The sequence below is a fragment of the Argopecten irradians genome, chromosome 16, assembly GCF_041381155.1.
Source record: "Argopecten irradians isolate NY chromosome 16, Ai_NY, whole genome shotgun sequence".
Lineage (NCBI taxonomy): Eukaryota > Metazoa > Mollusca > Bivalvia > Pectinida > Pectinidae > Argopecten > Argopecten irradians.
In genome coordinates, this window is record NC_091149.1 from 11,533,997 (window position 1) to 11,551,967 (window position 17,971).

Below are 17,971 nucleotides of genomic sequence, written 5' to 3' on the forward strand. Positions count from 1 at the left end.
AATACGCTCAATCCCTATATAAATTGTATCGTATTCTCAGATCCCTGTGCACTATGCGTGTCAAAAAGTTTGTGTTCCCCCCACCTAAAATAAAACATATATTAATTACATTGGTACGGTGATTTAAGGGGCTCAAGGTATTTACGAGAGAATCTTATCAATATATGTGCTTAACTGAGATAGGACTAAAATATGCAAAGCTTAAGAGTTCCCGCTATCTAAAGGAAACACGACACGAATATGTCGCAGTCAAGGCTACTCATATGTCATATTTGTATCTTGTTTGTTTGTTTGTTTGTTTGATTAATTAACGTCCTATTAACAGCTATGGTCATGTAAGGACGGCCTCCCATGTATGCGGTGTGTTGCGTGTATGTTGTGCGAGGTGCGTGTTTTGGGAGACTGCGGTATATTCATGTTGTGTCTTCTTGTATAGTGGAACTGTTGCCCTTTTTATAGTGCTATATCACTGAAGCATGCCGCCGAAGACATCAAGCAACACACCCCACCCGGTCACATTATACTGACAACGGGCGAACCAGTCGTCCCACTCCCTGTATGCTGAGCGCTAAGCAGGAGCAGAAACTACCACTTTTAAAGACTTTGGTGTGTCTCGGCCTGGGGACAGAACCCACAGCCTTCCTCACAAGGGCGAACGCTCAACTCAAGGCCAAAAGTGAGGCGGTGCCAAGGGAGGCATTAGGAAAGATAAAGTCAGTTAGGAAGAAGAGAAAAGATAAGATCCTAAATTTAGTCGCCTTTTACGATCATGCAATAGGGGCAGCAGGTACAATTCTGACGATATTTGTATCTAACAGTGCGTGCTTCTCCGTAGGCCGATCTACTAGAATCTCTCATTACCATGGTACTATTTATTCTGTATTTTTATATTTCAGAGTGATCTGCCCTTGAGGGTAGGTAGTAATTATGACGTCATGTGTTTGTGAGCGTAACGTCATACTTTTCGGCGAAAACGACGCGAATTGCGCACACAAAATAATGACGTGACCATCGATACCTATCTGCAAGGGAGCTAACTCTTTAATTTGCAAAGACGGAATATCATGGTGTAGGACATTGTAAGTGAAACTTCGATTGTATCCCGTCATTCTATTTTTTCATTTTCGTTGGCCGCTATATTCAATTCAATGGGAATCCATACACCTCGATCTCACACGGATTAAGGAACTCTTCCTCACGTGAAATCCGTACCAAACGTCCAGGTAATGGCTTTGTACAGAAGAAGGTTTTCATCTCGTTTTTAAAACCTTCACCGGGCGGGTAATAGTAACACAACATATAAGGACCGGCGATTGAGGCTGCTACAGTTATGTTTAATCCAGCGTTACGCTTCCCTGCACAAATGGTGAAAAGAGAGAAATAAAATTAAATAAAAAAAATACAGAACTCGTCTTCTATTTTTGTTGAAGAAATCCAATAGTTATTACGGTAAAAATAACAGAAATTTTAGTGGTTTACTTTTTGGGTGGGGTAGAGAAACCATACACTTTCGTAGTTCGAAAATTTATCATACGTTATTCAGGTCTTAAAATTTTGTTTTCTCTTACTAAAAAGCTTTGTTTTGATATATAAAAGGTAGATCGAATCGATAAAAACAAATTTAAAATATAAAAAGAGGGAGGGAGTTATTGTTAATCGTAAAAAACAAGTTAAAATTGATATATAAGGATCCCTTATTGAGTACGTTATTGTTTTCGCTCTTACTAAAAGCTTTGTTTTGATATATAAAAGGTAGATGAATCGAATAAAGATAATAATTTTGGTTTATCATTACACATAAATTGATAAGCATTATTAATAAAAACTTACCACAACAATTTGATCGACTTAAAAAGGCCCACGGTCGTGATTTTATGCTGAGATAATAAATCCACTTGAAAGAATGGTGTGTAGTCTGAGAAATCTGTGCAAGAACATGAATATGGTGTAACGGGATGCATAAAGGGATTCACGGCTCCCATCCATGCAAGTGAGGCTACAAAGTTACCGTAAGGGTACATCGACGATTGAGAGGCTGGTTTACCTGCAGCTAAGTTACCCACTGGTCCTAGAAACATAAGGAAACAGTAAAAAAGTTTGGCAGCGAAGGTACCAATTGGTCCTGGAAAAATAAGGAAAACAGCCAAAAGTTGTCCAGTTAAGGTAGATCCATACTTTTGAAAACCGCGCCAGTTCATATGATGCGAAACCAGAAGCTGCAGAGGTTGTTCAGAATTGTTTCCGATACGCAACGACATTTTCTTTGGATAATTTTTCCAAGAGGTGAAAATTGTCTACATATTATATTGAATGTTTAAAATTATTAATAAATAAATAAAAAAAACCAATGAAGTGAACATTAGATGATAAATCTGAGGATTTTGCGGTCCCTGTCGTAAATGGGAATGGATTTTTAGACAGCGGATGTACGTTAGTCGCTATAAATGATAAGAGGGGACCTGTCCGGACCGAAATTCCGGAATTCTAAACAAGAGGCCCATGGGCCTTAACGGTCATTGACTAATTAGTACAATACAACATAATCGTTTAAACGATTTTAGCCTATTTGACCACTGTGACCTTGATTGAAGGTCAAGGTAATTCATTTGAACAAACTTGGTAGTCCTTCATCCCAGCATGCTACATGCCCCAATATCATTACCCTGGGCCTTCTGGTTCTTAAGAAGAATTCATTTAAAGATTTTAGCCTATTTGACCCCTGTGGACCTTGAATGACGATCAAGGTCATTCATTTGGACAAACTTGGTAGCCCTATCATCCCAGCATGCCACAGGCCTAATATCAGGTCTCTAGGCCTCATTAGTTATTCACAAGAATTTGTTTAAATGGATTTTAGACTTATTTGACCCCCTGTGACCTTGAATGAAGGTCAAGGTCATTTATTTGAACTAACTTGGTAGCCCTTCATCCCAGCATCCTAACAGGCCAAATATCAGTACCCTGGGCCTTCATGGTTCTTGAGAAGAAGTCGTTTAAAGATTTTAGCCTTTTTGACCCCCGTGACATTGAATGAAGGTTAAGGTCTTTCAATATTCAAACTTGGTAGCCCTTCATCCAAGCATGTCCACAGTCCCAATATCAGTACCCTGGGCCTTCTGGTTCTTGAGAAGAAGTCGTTTAAAGATTTTAGCCTATTTGACCCTCGTGACCTTGAATGAAGGTCAAGGTCATTTATTTGAACAAACTTGGTAGCCCTTCATCCCAGCATCCTACAGGGCAAATATCAGTACCCTGGGCACCTTCTGGTTCTTGAAGAAGTTGTTTAAAGATTTTAGCCTTTTTGACCCTCGTGACCTTGAATGAGGGTCAAGGTCATTTATTTGAACAAACTTGGTAGCCTTCATCCCAGCATGCCACAGGCCTAATATCAGGTCTCTAGCCTCTTAGTTATTCACAAGCAGTTGTTTAAAGGATTTTAGCCTATTTGACCCCTGTGACCTTGAATGAAGGTCAAGGTCATTTATTCGTACAAACTTGGTAGCCCTTCATCCAAGCATGTCACAGTCCCAATATCAGTACCCTGGGGCCTTCTGGTTCTTGAGAAGAAGTCGTTTAAAAGATTTTAGCCTATTTGACCCTCGTGACCTTGAATGAAGGTCAAGGTCATTTATTTGAACAAACATTGGTAGCCCTTCATCCCAGCATCCTACAGGGCAAATATCAGTACCCTGGGCCTTCTGGTTCTTGAGAAGAAGTTGTTTAAAGATTTTAGCCTTTTTGACCCTCGTGACCTTGAATGAAGGTCAAGGTCATTTATTTGAAACAAACATGGTAGCCCTTCATCCCAGCATCCTACAGGGCAAATATCAGTACCCTAGGCCTTCTGGTTCTTGAGAAGAAGTTGTTTAAAGATTTTAGCCTATTTGACCCTCGTGACCTTGAATGAAGGTCAAGGTCATTTATTTGAAAAAACTTGGTAGCCCTTCATCCCAGCATGCCACAGGCCTAATATCAGGTCTCTAGGCCTCTTAGTTATTCACAAGAAGTTATTTAAAGGATTTTAGCCTATTTGACCAGTGTGACCTTGAATGAGGTCAAGGTCATTTATTTGAACAAACTTGGTAGCCCTTCATCCCAGCATCCTACATGGGGCAAATATCAGTACCCTGGGCCTTCTGGTTCTTGAGAAGAAGTTGTTTCTAAAGATTTTAGCCTTTTTGACCCTGTTGACCTTGATTGAAGGTCAAGGTCATTCATTTGAACAAACTTGGTAGCCCTTCATCCAAGCATGTCACAGGCCCAATATCAGTACCTGGGCCTTCTGGTTCTTGAGAAGAAGTTGTTTAAAGATTTTAGCCTATTTGACCCTCGAGACCTTGATTGAAGGTCAAGGTCATTTATTTGAACAAACTTAGTAGCCCTTCATCCCAGCATGCCACAGGCCTAATATCAGGTCTCTAGGCCCTCTTAGTTATTCACAAGAAGTTATTTAAAGGATTTTAGCCTATTTGACCCCCTGTGACCTTGAATGAAGGTCAAGGTCATTTATTTGAACAAACTTGGTAGCCCTTCATCCCAGCAATTCCTACAGGGCAAATATCAGTACCCTGTGCCTTTGGTTCTTGAGAAGAAGTTGTTTTAGAAAAGATTTTAGGCTATTTGACCCTGTCGTGACCTTGAATGAAGGTCAAGAGTCCATTTATATTGAACAAACTTGGTAGCCCTTCATCCCAGCATGCCACAGGCCTAATATCAGGTACCTCTAGGCCTCTTAGTTCTTCACAGAAGAAGTTGTTTAAAGGATTTTAGCCTATTTGACCCTCGTGACCTTGAATGAAGGTCAAGGGTCATTTATTTGAACAAACTTGGTAAGCCCTTCATCCCAGCATGCCTACAGGGCAAATATCAGTACCTGGGCCCTCTTAGAAAAGTTATTTAACAAAGAAGTTGACCCCTTTAAAAAGGTCAATTTAGCCTACTTGGACCCTCGATGACCTTGCCAATATGAAGGTGAAAGGTCAGTTTGAATAAAAATTACGCACGGCGACGGCAAACTTGGGTACCCTGTGCATCAATCAGCATCCTACTTCGGCCAAATATCAGATCCCTGGGCTTCTGGTTCTTGAGAAGAAGTCTAAAAAATTTGCCTGCGAATTTCTTGAGTACAAAAAATTTGGAGAAAATCATAAAAAGAAACAGACGTAAACCAGATACAATATCACAAAAAAACCACGTATGAACTGATGTGGAATGGGGGGTTTTTGTAGCATGATTTTCAAAAGATAGTCAAATATGACCCATGCATCTTAGCCCTGGATTAAATAGGGGTAGGGTTGTGAGTTACAAACTTCAAGCTTACGAAATTGTGAAAATTTGATCGAGGACACAATATTTTTATATGATATTTGAAAAATATATTACCTTGGGTATATCATATACAAATATTGTGAAATTGACATGGATTTCCATTCCCTTTTTGCCTATTTATCGATTTTTATTTATTTTTTTTGGGGGGGGGGGCGCAAATATGGCAAAACATGGTAATAAGGTATAGAAACGGTCCTCGGAAATAACGAAAATTTGTTAGCATTTTTAAAAATTCAATAGTTTTGTATATTGTTCTATCGTGAGAAATTAAGGACAAAAAACAACAGGATTGAGACTATATTCACCCTAATATTACAGAAAACATATTTCTATGATTTTTTCTATTTTCGACAGCTACAAATATGTACAGATGGTATATTTCAAGCTCAAATATCTCACAAAATATTTCGAAAACACCAATTTTTCTGTACATATTTGAAATCTGCATGAACAATGCAATATAATACGACCTATTAGAAAAAAAATGTCATGGGTTGTCCTAAAAGCATGGAGCTACCTTAAGCCTGTTAAGGCATCAACTGGTCCTGGAAAAATAAGGAAAACAGTAGAAAGTTGTAAGATTCCATTGAACTCATTTAAGTGTTAAATGGATACAGGACGGACAGAATGTTTCAGCATAAAGTAATTATAATAACGTGTACTACCATTATTACTACTATTATTAAGGAGTTTTTTTAAATGACTTTGATATATATTGCCATTGTTCATAAATAGGTTATAAAGCCAGTCAATAGTCAGATGTGAGACAGTGGACTGAATAAGCTGTTTTATAATATTAAACACCAAACAGTTGAGACGGCATCATTGCCTCATACAATGTAGTATTGTCGAAGGATGCAACGGTGCCCTAGTTCTAATCGAGGGCTCTATCCAATCACGATACAATACTCTAGGGCGATAATGCCATTTCAACTTGGGCATAATTTGTTTCGAACATCACTCCTATATTTGTAAAACGTTCCATGTTTTGACGTCTTATAGCAGAATTAAAATATTTTAGGATACATCGCGAAACAATGTCGTCATTTCGATATTATAATTTTATGTAACTACACGAATTGCATTGAGAGTAGAACTAGTTTACTTATTTCTTGTAGAAAAGGAACTCTCCCTTTCCCCGTATCGACAATCTGTTTGCCACCTTGTCGTATACTGTATTTGCACATTACAGAGTTATCTGCACCTGCAGTAAGGTATTTATTGTAACTTCACTTGTTTGCAATCGTAACGTCATAATTTGATGGGAAAACGACGTGAATTGCACCCACAAAATAATGACGTCACAATGGATACATAACAGCAAGGGAGCTAACTCTGTAATATGCAAAGACGGAATTGGACTACCATAACGTAATGTTGAAGCTATGCAATACTGACGTAATAATTTGTTCACGTTCAATTTCGCGCTATAGGGCCCAGAAATGCCCGTAGTTCTCTAAGTACTAATGTGTGAAGCCAATCAAAAGTCAGTATTCTGCTTTTACCTGACATTTCATAATATTTCATTCCTAGGGTGAGTTTTGTGCTGATGTTGTCGTGGAGCCTGCGTATGTAACCATGACATTTTCCACTAATGTAAAAGAATGATTCACAATTCACATCGTTGTAACATTTCGCTCCACAGCAAATGAGGCTTCCTGATTTGGTCCAGAGAATATCCGACACGGGTAGGACGTCACTGTATCTTTCGTCCACTCGGAAGAAATCACCTTGCAAATCTATATTCAAAGAAACCAGACCGAATACAGCATATGTGACTTAAGGATATGTGTAAATGTTTAAACGACTCACAGATAACGTAAAATCACATTAACCTATCGGCATATTATGTATATATGTGGTAATCGTTTCAATCCCAATGGGATGATAGTTAAAATGATAGTTGTTATTCTCCTTTCAGGACACCTCGTCGTCTGTCTTTGACGTAACCTTCACACCAGAGACCCCCGGGGAAATGTCATTTTTGTGGAACAGCTTTAGTGACTGCATATTTTATACTTGTGTATGACGATCTTGAAAGGAAAATGTAGAATATTAGCTTTACCTTTTTTATCCAAATCCATAAGACCTATTAAGCGGTTCATTGACACATGGGTCCAGATGGATTTTTTTTAATTTTTTTTAATTTTTAATTTTCGAAACATTTTACACAGTATATATAAATGGACACTAACACACAAACACTTGCATATGCACTCATTCACAATAATTAAGAACATCAAATTGTACGTTATGAGACAGATGGATTTAAACTTTGCGTTTTAAGGACAGTGCAATATATTATATATCCACCAACAAATAAGCACTTGTTAGAACATAGATAAACTAGGTGCAATGCGACAAATAAGCACATATTAAAATATAAATAAACTGAGAACAATATGGTGAATAAGTATATACAAAAACACGGATAAACTAGGGAACATATTGCAGATAAGCACTTGTTAAAATTAATAAACTCGGAACGGTATGACAACTAAGCACTTAATAGAATGTAGATAAAATAGTGACAACATGACAAATAAGTGCATATTAGAACATCAATTATACATCGACAATGTATGGCACATAAGCATATAATTATAAAGACATAGGCAAACTGGAGACAATATGACAAATTAGCGCATATTAAAACATAGATAGACTAAAGACATTTTGCTTAATAGGCTAACATATTAAAACAAAGATAAATAGGGACAATATGACAAATAAGCGCATATTAAAACATAGATAAACTAAAGACATTTTGCTTAATGGCTAACATTTAAACAAGATAAATTAGGGACAATATGACAAATAAGCACATATTGAAATATAGATTAAGTACGGACAATATGACAAATAAGCAAATATTAAAACATTGATAAATAGGACAATATGACAAATAAGCACATATTGAAATAAAGATAAAGTACGGACAATATGACAAATAAGCAAATATTAAAACATTGATAAACTTAGGACAATATGACAAATCAGTATATATTATAACATAGATTCACTAGAGACAATTTGACATATAATCACGTATTAAAACAGAAAAAATGGACAATATGAAAATAAGCGCACAATAGAACTTAAACTACGAACAATATGACAAAATATCGATAAACTTTATTGTATAGATGATATGAAATGTCAGATGCCGGCATAACGTATCTGGTGAAACCGTATTAATATGATGTCTAGGTGATTTTATAACACATTCTAACACATTTGTTACTCCTTAATCTTGTATTTAAATTGTAATTAACCTGTATATCATCTTGATATGTATTCCATAAGATAATCTGCGCAAGTACTTAATGTTCAAGAAAAATATACTGAATATTATACATTAATATTACTTGATCTGATATGTAGCAAAAATACATATGGTCATATTGAAAACAAAATCAAAATCACTAACCAGCAGAGATACAACTTAGAAGTACTGTGCTTAATAGAACTTCTGTAAACATCATTAAAACATCCGCACGGCACGACTACTATACAACTGACGTGTTTGAGTTATTTTTTAGTTATAATTCTGTATCATGAATCCGTACCCATTCTATGAACTCATCAATAGATTCTACGTGACACAATTAGTGTTAACGCAGGAAGTAATGACCTTCATTATATATGACATATAACTATATTGTTTTATAATATACAAGAAACAAAGAAATATAATCAGTATCTAAACCGAACGAATCATTAAAAATTAACTAACACTTTTATTCCAATAACAATTGTCGTTCTGGTCTACACAATTCTTTGAAATGCGTTGTTTCTTTATGTTTTTATATTAAATATAACCCTGCCCATTCTTTCTAATGTATATACAAAAAAGAACAACGTGAGAAAGGCGCGAAAATGCGACATTGTTATTACGTCAGAATAGAGACGTTGACGGACAATCACTAATGAATATGTCATTGCTACATTTTACTTTGTTCGATGTTCAAACGGACATCACTATAATCAAAACAATAATAGAACAGCATAATATATATATACAAAATGTATATAGCCATCCAAGCGATGAATCCTTCTTTTATCCACCCTCGAAAATCCAGTGTCTAAACTCCACTACGCTCCATTTATAAGCTGATTAGCATGGATAACCAGATATCGTTTATTGTTATTATTTTATCGATACATGTTTGTGATGATTTCAATGTAATTATTAGGAATATATCAGATGTAATGTATTTCAAACCTAGCATAGTCTTTTCACTCTTACTACATACCAGCATAACAATGAAGATTTATTGTAAAATGTTGAAATAATGTAAAACTTCAGGAATATGAGAAAAATTTAAATGTTTTCATAAACAAGTAAAATGTTTAGATTTGATAGCATTGGCTTGGAGTGTCCATATCCTATTGTCTATCTAAGATATTTTATATTCAATGATATAAATCACCAGGGTGTGTTCAAATATCTCGTCATCTACGAATTCGACTGTGAACCATCACTTGTTCGTGTTATCAAGAGAAAAGGATAATTTGAAATCAAAATAAGAGTTCAGTTATGAAAATACTCCAAATTCAAGTATACTTTTCATTATTGGAATGGCAATATACAATATTATCATCATCACACTTATCATCATTATCATCATCAACACTCTTTTCATCCATATTAACATTAACATCATCATCAATATTATCATAATTACACTTTTCATCACACTTTTCAAAATTACCATCACCATCATCATTAATATCATCAACACACTTCCATCATAATAATCATCGTCACACTATCATCAATATTATCATTAACATCATCATCGTCACACTATCATCAATATTATCATTAACATCATCATCGTCACACTATCATCAATATTATCATTAACATCATCGTCACACTATCATCAATATTATCATTAACATCATCATCGTCACACTATCATCAATATTATCATTAACATCATCATCGTCACACTATCATCAATATTATCATTAACATCATCATCGTCACACTATCATCAATATTATCATTAACATCATCATCGTCACACTATCATCAATATTATCATTAACATCATCATCGTCACACTATCATCAATATTATCATTAACATCATCATCGTCACACTATCATCAATATTATCATTAACATCATCATCGTCACACTATCATCAATATTATCATTAACATCATCATCGTCACACTATCATCAATATTATCATTAACATCATCATCGTCACACTATCATCAATATTATCATTAACATCATCATCGTCACACTATCATCAATATTATCATTAACATCATCATCGTCACACTATCATCAATATTATCATTAACATCATCATCGTCACACACTATCATCAATATTATCATTAACATCATCATCGTCACACTATCATCAATATTATCATTAACATCATCATCGTCACACTATCATCAATATTATCATTAACATCATCATCGTCACACTATCATCAATATTATCATTAACATCATCATCGTCACACTATCATCAATATTATCATTAACATCATCATCGTCACACTATCATCAATATTATCATTAACATCATCATCGTCACACTATCATCAATATTATCATTAACATCATCATCGTCACACTATCATCAATATTATCATTAACATCATCATCGTCACACTATCATCAATATTATCATTAACATCATCATCGTCACACTATCATCAATATTATCATTAACATCATCATCGTCACACTATCATCAATATTATCATTAACATCATCATCGTCACACTATCATCAATATTATCATTAACATCATCATCGTCACACTATCATCAATATTATCATTAACATCATCATCGTCACACTATCATCAATATTATCATTAACATCATCATCGTCACACTATCATCAATATTATCATTAACATCATCATCGTCACACTATCATCAATATTATCATTAACATCATCATCGTCACACTATCATCAATATTATCATTAACATCATCATCGTCACACTATCATCAATATTATCATTAACATCATCATCGTCACACTATCATCAATATTATCATTAACATCATCGTCACACTATCATCAATATTATCATTAACATCATCGTCGTCACACTATCATCAATATTATCATTAACATCATCATCGTCACACTATCATCAATATTATCATTAACATCATCATCGTCACACTATCATCAATATTATCATTAACATCATCATCGTCACACTATCATCAATATTATCATTAACATCATCATCGTCACACTATCATCAATATTATCATTTACACATCATCATCGTCACACTATCATCAATATTATCATTAACATCATCATCGTCACACTATCATCAATATTATCATTAACATCATCATCGTCACACTATCATCAATATTATCATTAACATCATCATCGTCACACTATCATCAATATTATCATTAACATCATCATCGTCACACTATCATCAATATTATCATTAACATCATCATCGTCACACTATCATCAATATTATCATTAACATCATCATCGTCACACTATCATCAATATTATCATTAACATCATCATCGTCACACTATCATCAATATTATCATTAACATCATCATCGTCACACTATCATCAATATTATCATTAACATCATCATCACACTATCATCAATATTATCATTAACATCATCATCGTCACACTATCATCAATATTATCATTAACATCATCATCGTCACACTATCATCAATATTATCATTAACATCATCATCGTCACACTATCATCAATATTATCATTAACATCATCATCGTCACACTATCATCAATATTATCATTAACATCATCATCGTCACACTATCATCAATATTATCATTAACATCATCATCGTCACACTATCATCAATATTATCATTAACATCATCATCGTCACACTATCATCAATATTATCATTAACATCATCATCGTCACACTATCATCAATATTATCATTAACATCATCATCGTCACACTATCATCAATATTATCATTAACATCATCATCGTCACACTATCATCAATATTATCATTAACATCATCGTCACACTATCATCAATATTATCATTAACATCATCATCGTCACACTATCATCAATATTATCATTAACATCATCATCGTCACACTATCATCAATATTATCATTACATCATCATCGTCACACTATCATCAATATTATCATTAACATCATCATCGTCACACTATCATCAATATTATCATTAACATCATCATCGTCACATTATCATCAATATTATCATTAACATCATCATCGTCACACTATCATCAATATTATCATTAACATCATCATCGTCACACTATCATCATTATCATTAACATTATCTATCATCAATATTAATTAACATCATCATCGTCACACTATCATCAATATTATCATTAACATCATCATCGTCACACTATCATCAATATTATCATTAACATCATCATCGTCACACTATCATCAATATTATCATTAACATCATCATCGTCACACTATCATCAATATTATCATTAACATCATCATCGTCACACTATCATCAATATTATCATTAACATCATCATCGTCACACTATCATCAATATTATCATTAACATCATCATCGTCACACTATCATCAATATTATCATTAACACATCATCATCGTCACACTATCATCAATATTATCATTAACATCATCATCGTCACACTATCATCAATATTATCATTAACATCATCATCGTCACACTATCATCAATATTATCATTAACATCATCATCGTCACACTATCATCAATATTATCATTAACATCATCGTCGTCACACTATCATCAATATTATCATTAACATCATCATCGTCACACTATCATCAATATTATCATTAACATCATCATCGTCACACTATCATCAATATTATCATTAACATCATCATCGTCACACTATCATCAATATTATCATTAACATCATCATCGTCACACTATCATCAATATTATCATTAACATCATCATCGTCACACTATCATCAATATTATCATTAACATCATCATCGTCACACTATCATCAATATTATCATTAACATCATCATCGTCACACTATCATCAATATTATCATTAACATCATCATCGTCACACTATCATCAATATTATCATTAACATCATCATCGTCACACTATCATCAATATTATCATTAACATCATCATCGTCACACTATCATCAATATTATCATTAACATCATCGTCACACTATCATCAATATTATCATTAACATCATCATCGTCACACTATCATCAATATTATCATTAACATCATCATCGTCACACTATCATCAATATTATCATTAACATCATCATCGTCACACTATCATCAATATTATCATTAACATCATCATCGTCACACTATCATCAATATTATCATTAACATCATCATCGTCACACTATCATCAATATTATCATTAACATCATCGTCACACTATCATCAATATTATCATTAACATCATCGTCACACTATCATCAATATTATCATTAACATCATCATCGTCACACTATCATCAATATTATCATTAACATCATCATCGTCACACTATCATCAATATTATCATTAACATCATCATCGTCACACTATCATCAATATTATCATTAACATCATCATCACATACTATCATCAATATTGTCATCATTGTCACACTATCATCAATATTATCATTAACATCATCATCGTCACACTATCATCAATATTATCATTAACATCATCATCGTCATCATATTAACATCATCGTCACACTATCATCAATATTATCATTAACATCATCATCGTCACACTATCATCAATATTATCATTAACATCATCATCGTCACACTATCATCAATATTATCATTAACATCATCATCGTCACACTATCATCAATATTATCATTAACATCATCATCGTCACACTATCATCAATATTATCATTAACATCATCATCGTCACACTATCATCAATATTATCATTAACATCATCATCGTCACACTATCATCAATATTATCATTAACATCATCATCGTCACACTATCATCAATATTATCATTAACATCATCATCGTCACACTATCATCAATATTATCATTAACATCATCATCGTCACACTATCATCAATATTATCATTAAACATCATCATCGTCACACTATCATCAATATATCATTCATCATCATCGTCACTTCATCAATATTATCATTAACATCATCATCGTCACACTATCATCAATATTATCATTAACATCATCATCGTCACACTATCATCAATATTATCATTAACATCATCATCGTCACACTATCATCAATATTATCATTAACATCATCATCGTCATACTATCATCAATATTATCATTCATCATTGTCACACTATCATCAATATTATCATTAACATCATCATCGTCACACTATCATCAATATTATCATTAACATCATCATCGTCACACTATCATCAATATTATCATTAACATCATCATCGTCACACTATCATCAATATTATCATTAACATCATCATCGTCACACTATCATCAATATTATCATTAACATCATCATCGTCACACTATCATCAATATTATCATTAACATCATCATCGTCACACTATCATCAATATTATCATTAACATCATCATCGTCACACTATCATCAATATCATTAACATCATTAACTATCATCATTACATCATCACGTCACACTATCATCAATATTATCATTAACATCATCATCGTCACACTATCATCAATATTATCATTAACATCATCATCGTCACACTATCATCAATATTATCATTAACATCATCATCGTCACACTATCATCAATATTATCATTAACATCATCGTCACACTATCATCAATATTATCCATTAACATATCGTAACATCAATTTATCATAACATCATCTCGTCACACTATCATCAATATTATCATTAACATCATCATCGTCACACTATCATCAATATTATCATTAACATCATCATCGTCACACTATCATCAATATTATCATTAACATCATCATCGTCACACTATCATCAATATTATCATTAACAATCATCATCGTCACACTATCATCAATATTATCATTAACATCATCATCGTCACACTATCATCAATATTATCATTAACATCATCATCGTCACACTATCATCAATATTATCATTAACATCATCATCGTCACACTATCATCAATATTATCATTAACATCATCGTCACACTATCATCAATATTATCATTAACATCATCATCGTCAAGTTTTGCATTAAAATTTTCAGTTATCTTAGCAATGTTGGCCAAATGCCATTAAATGACACACCTGACTGTGACAGCCATTCACTGAATTTGCTAATTGTTTACAAAAATATATGTTTCACAAGCAACGAAAGTTGACAATGTCCTACCAGACGGTACCTGTATATGCATTAGATGTCCCAACCTGTCATTAAATGACCTATTGATACCTGATACGAACATTTAACTTATTGAATACATTGACAAAGAACTCCATTTAATACACGTCCAAGTATCAATAGAGCCGCTATCGAGCCATGCCTCGCTGATTTGCCATTATCTGCATACTGTAATATAAGGTCGTCCTTGTAATGAGTGTGTATTAGGAATAATTTGACGAGATTGTCACAATAAAGAGCTGTTTTAATTATACCATATGTAAGGAAATACACATCTACCCGACCCTGGTAGCATGATCTATAAATAGATAGTTTTGTTGATTATGTGCTTGGGGTTTTACGAGACGAACCTATTTGCATATTTATTGTCTTTTGTGATTGCAGTTTTACAGAGGTGAGTATAACCCTATATATAAATGTTTACGTTAAAACCAGTGTACTATGAGCGTATCGGAACATGGATTGAATGATCATGTGGATTTATTATTGTCTAGAAGATGGTCAAGTTACTCTTAATTCAAATTTTTCATAATCTTCATTTCATTTAGTGATACTTACATATTATTTATTATTCAAATATTATTATCAGTGATATTACTAACATGTCTACTTATAATTCAAAATTATCATTAGTGACTCGTTGTTAAATTACCATTAGTGATACTTACTTATAATTCAACTATCATCGTTATTGATACATACATGTGCTTATAATTCAAATAGCATTCCTTATTAATTAATAACATAGCTACATGATAAAATTTCAGATGTTTCGTACGATACAGTTAACATGGACATCATATATTACTGTTTGCTTTGACATTGCTTAGTTTTACACTCAAATATGGATCATGACCACCCAAAGAAGTGTTAGTTTTGTTGTAAAAAAATCTGGATAGGTCGAGAGCAAGGACTTACAAGTCATCTGCGTCCTTGGTGGAGAGTTAATGGTTGAAAGTTTGGCAAGCTTATATTACTACTGCAAGAAATCACAATGTTTATTCAGATACTCAGTTTCATAGTCGGATACAGAGGATAGGTCAAGGGGTATGTGCTCCTCTTGTCAAAACATGAAATATCATTATATACTTGTATTACAACTATACTTAAAAAGAAACCAAAATATCAAATACTGTCATACTGAAACGCTCATTTAAATGCCATCACCACCGATCCCAACCCCAATACAATATCCCGCACATACATATACATTATATATCAGTCCTTTAGCACGATTCATCTGTCAATCAACAATGAGGTCTATTGCCTTAATGTATTTTAATACACTTTGTGATAAGTTTTATTCCGATGCAAACATTTCTAATGATAGTGAAATAATACCTTTGAACTAGAACGAAATCAGTGAAATCCAGGAACTTAGGCTTTCTTTTCACTCCACCGCTCCTTTTTGTTTCTTCTTTATGAGGCCAATATATTGAAATAAGGCCTCAACACGGTGTTCAAAGTCAGACTTTTTTTTTTATATTAATTCATGTAACTACTGGGATATTATATAAAAACAAGTATTATAAGTTTGCATATGTGAAAATTGAAGACTGGCCCACTACCTTTCCGAGCAAAATTTAAAGTTTTCTTAAAACACTATAAATAACAACAGAATAAATACATATCGATTAAATATCAGGTTACAACACCAAACATATGCATAGATATTCCTGCGTTAAATATTGATAACAGCGGGAGGTCATTTCGACTGTATATGCCGTTCTGGTGCAGTGATATCAAACCGAAGTGGTATTTAGGACGACGGCGGAAACATAATACGAATAGGAATAATTAACAATTTATTTGTTTTAAAAATTGTTTAAGAAGATGATTAAAATGTAGTATTAACGGTTTTAATAACTTTTGCGTCCTCTGGCAATAAATTATCGATCTCGTTTTACATTAACATTTTTAAAAATTAAAATCCGTTTCAGGAAGGTATTGGGGCCTTTAAAAACAGTATTGAAAAAAATATGTGAAAAAATAATTTTTTTCATTGTAAATCGATTTCTTTAATGCATATATGCTTAAATCACCACTAATAGAACTGTCAATGTGATATAATGGAAATCAATGTTATACGTTGAGGTTTGATAAATCCTCTCTTTAACTCAATTCATTTCGAATATGGTCAAATACTCAATGTTAGATTCAAAAACTATAAATACACTAATACGTCTTATTCAAAAACATTTTGGTAATCTGATCGAAATTATTCCATAAGTGAAGAACAATTGACAATGCATATTTTAAATGAAGTTAAAAAGGA